Genomic DNA, 2,500 nt, shown 5'->3' with positions numbered 1-2,500 from the left:
GCACGCGCGGAGGGGGCACGGCGCAGCACGACGGAGAAGCCGCGCCTCTGCTGACCGTACGAGCACACACAGAGAAAGGGGGGGGGGGAAAGGAACGGAAAACTCCGAGCGGCGAGGCTGGGGAGCCCGCGCTCCCGACCGGCCTGGGAAATGCCTTGCTCGCATCGGAGGCGGCCCAGGCGCACGGGCTCGGCCCGGCCTCTGGGCAGAGGCAGCGATGCACCCGACCGCGCGCGGCCTGCCCACCACGCTCCGGACGACACGGCTGCTGCTGCTGCGGGGCAGCAGCGGGGAGCCCCACCGGCCCCGCACACGCCTCCGTGCCGGCTGCGCCGCGCTACGACAGCCAGCTCCCCCGGGCTCGTCCCGACGGCAACTCCGCGGCCACGCCAGCGGCTCCAAGAGGCGGCAACCGCCAGAGCCGGCGACGCACCGCCCGCGGCCTGCCGGACGGCACCCGCTGCCGCACCAGAGCGGCTGCCCTCCCGGAACCACCGCCACCGCTTCTCGCCTCGGCCCCTTCCACGGGCACGCCCCAGGTGGAAGGCGGACGGCGCTAAGCCGGGGACAGCGCCCGCTCTCCCCGTTTCCACGCGGAGACCGCGCGTGGGGTGCCCCCGCCCGCCCCCGCCCACCTGCCCGGCGCGGCCGGGAAGCGCGACGGGGAAGCGGCGGGCAGGGCCCGGGACGGGACAGCCGCGGCCGGCACCGGGCGCCCTCCGGCCGACCGACAGGCCGAGCGGCGCCGCCGCCGCTCAGCCGGGGTGCCGCCCTTGCCAGCAGCCAGTGGCGGGAGACCGCCGAGCGCTCGCCAGGGCGAGGGGGGGAACGGAGCGCAGCGCGGCGCAGCGCTGCGACGGAGTCGCGGCGGCCCGGCAGCCGCCCAGCGAGCCCCCACCGCGGGGACCCGCCACCCCGGGCAGTGAGCCCGCGCTCACGCCGGGGCCGCCCGTTTCGAGGCAGGCAGGCCGGCTACGGCCGACCGCACCGCGGTCTCCACCGAGACCGGACCGCGGAGAGGAGGGGGCAGCGGGACCCCTCCCCGGCACGGCTGCCCGCGGGATGAGCACGGGCGGCAGCCCACCAGGGCCTTCGTGGGAGGAACTCCCGGCCCCTTTAAGGCACCGCCGCCCGGCCGCCCCCCCGGGTCGCATCGAGCCGCCCGCGTCTTTAAACCTCCGCCCGGCTCCACGGCCTTCGACCCCCGGGCTCGCCGAGGGAGGGCCGCGGAGGCGCGGACGCTAGGTACCTGGCCCTGGGGTGAGGGAAACGACCTGAAGGCCCCGCGGGGGTGCCTCCCCCGCTGCCGCCCTCGGGGGAGCGTCCGCCCGCGGGGGCGCGCCCGACATCCACCGCCACCACCACGTCCTCCTTCCCGGGGCCCGGGGTTTCCCTCAGTAGCCCGGCGCTGCGCCCGGGAGGAGAGCCGTGGCTCGGGCCGCCCGCTGGCGCGGGACACAGCCCGGCGGGGGCCTCGCCCACCAGAGGAGGCGGCGGCGGCAGAGCGCCCCCCCCGCCCCGGCTCCCTCGTGGGGAGAGGTGCGGGGGGGAACGGCCGCCGCCGCCCCACCCGGCGCCACGCACCCGCCCGGAATGCCCGGAGGCCTTTCCCCTGCGCGGCCGGCCGGGCTGCTTCGCAGCAGCCCGACAAGGTGCGGGCAGGGCCGCGGGAGACGCCTCCCGCGACCCCGGAGGACCCTCTCCTCTCGCGCCGCTCGCGCCCTGCTGCCCCGTCCTCACCGCCGCTCGCCGCTTCTTCCTCCTTGCCCGAGCGGGCTCGGCCGGCGGGGCTCGTCACACCCCGCGCCGGCGTCCCCCCTTCCCGCGCACTGCCGCCCGCGCTCTGACCGGGGGCGCCCCTCTTGGCCCCGAGGGCCGCGCCCCAAAACCTCCCCGGCAGCGGACCGCCGTCGGGCGAGGCGGGGCCGGTCCCCGGAGAAGGGCGCCGGCCGGCGGCGGGCGCCAGCGGAGGCGAGAAGCGGGGTGACGGCGGGGACGCGGCGGCCCCAGCCGTCCGGGCAACGCGCGCGCGCGCGTAGGAGAGAAGCGACGGAGTCGGCGGTAGCGAAGGCGGGCCAGCGCCCGGCGAGCGAGAGGCGAGAGCGCCTCCGGGAGGGGGCCGAGCCGGGACCCCCTCCCTCCCGCACCCACGCGGCTCGCGCAGGAGCCAGGCGCGGGCAAACTCGGGTACGGGCACGGAAAGCCGCGGCCGGCGTTCGGCGGCGCCGGCCGCGGCGGCGAGGCTCCAGCCGGCCGCCCCCCTCCGCAGGGGCGGCCCGGCGGCGGACCGGCGCTGGCCGCGGCGGCAGGCGCGCGCCAGCGCGGGCCGGGAGAACCCCGCCGTGCCCCCCCCTCGAGAGGCACGCAGGGGAACGCGGCGCCCGCGCGGCAGCGCGCCCCACCGCCGTGGCCCTGCCGCGTGCCCGGGGCCCCCCGCGGGGCCCCCTCTCGCGGCACGCGGTGCCCAGAGGCAGCGACGGTAGCGGAACGGGAAGCCCGC

The sequence above is a fragment of the Buteo buteo genome, unplaced genomic scaffold (assembly GCF_964188355.1).
Source record: "Buteo buteo unplaced genomic scaffold, bButBut1.hap1.1 HAP1_SCAFFOLD_355, whole genome shotgun sequence".
NCBI classification, from domain to species: Eukaryota; Metazoa; Chordata; class Aves; order Accipitriformes; family Accipitridae; genus Buteo; species Buteo buteo.
Note: the sequence above shows the minus strand (reverse complement) of the source record.